This window comes from Theobroma umbraticum, unplaced genomic scaffold (assembly GCF_002168275.2).
Source record: "Theobroma umbraticum cultivar Fairchild unplaced genomic scaffold, ASM216827v3 scaffold_20.0, whole genome shotgun sequence".
Lineage (NCBI taxonomy): Eukaryota > Viridiplantae > Streptophyta > Magnoliopsida > Malvales > Malvaceae > Theobroma > Theobroma umbraticum.
Window position 1 is genome coordinate 143,072 of NW_018397266.1, and position 520 is coordinate 143,591.

Here is a 520-nt window from a genome sequence, read left to right on the forward strand (position 1 = left end):
AAATATTAATATTTTAATTATTGTTGAGATTAGTAATGGAGGAGGATTATATGACTAATGTAAGTGGGGAAGAATGGTAAGAAAGAATTTTGAAGAAAAACGACATTAGTGGGGCTCGCGTGCCTTTATTAAACAAAGTTAAAGCGGTAAGTATATATTTAAATATTATGGTGACACCTTGATGAGGTGGAAACCTTATGTTATATTTGTACACATGTAAAGGAAGGAAAATAGGAGGAAATTGAAATTTAAGAAGTGTTGAAAGGACCAAATTATGAAGGATGAAAAGTTCAGAGGGTCACACGGTAAATAAGGAAAAATTTGAAGACTCATTTGTAATTTCAATATTTGAAGTTAAATGGGAATTTATCAACCAAGAAAAGTTAGATTATGTGAAATATGAGATGTACATGTGAAACTTACTATTACATGCAAAGTATTATAAGCAAAAAAAAAGAAACAGAGAAGTTAGTGGGGAACATGTGGGACCCTCCCACCATGTGAAGTAAAAGAAAGAATA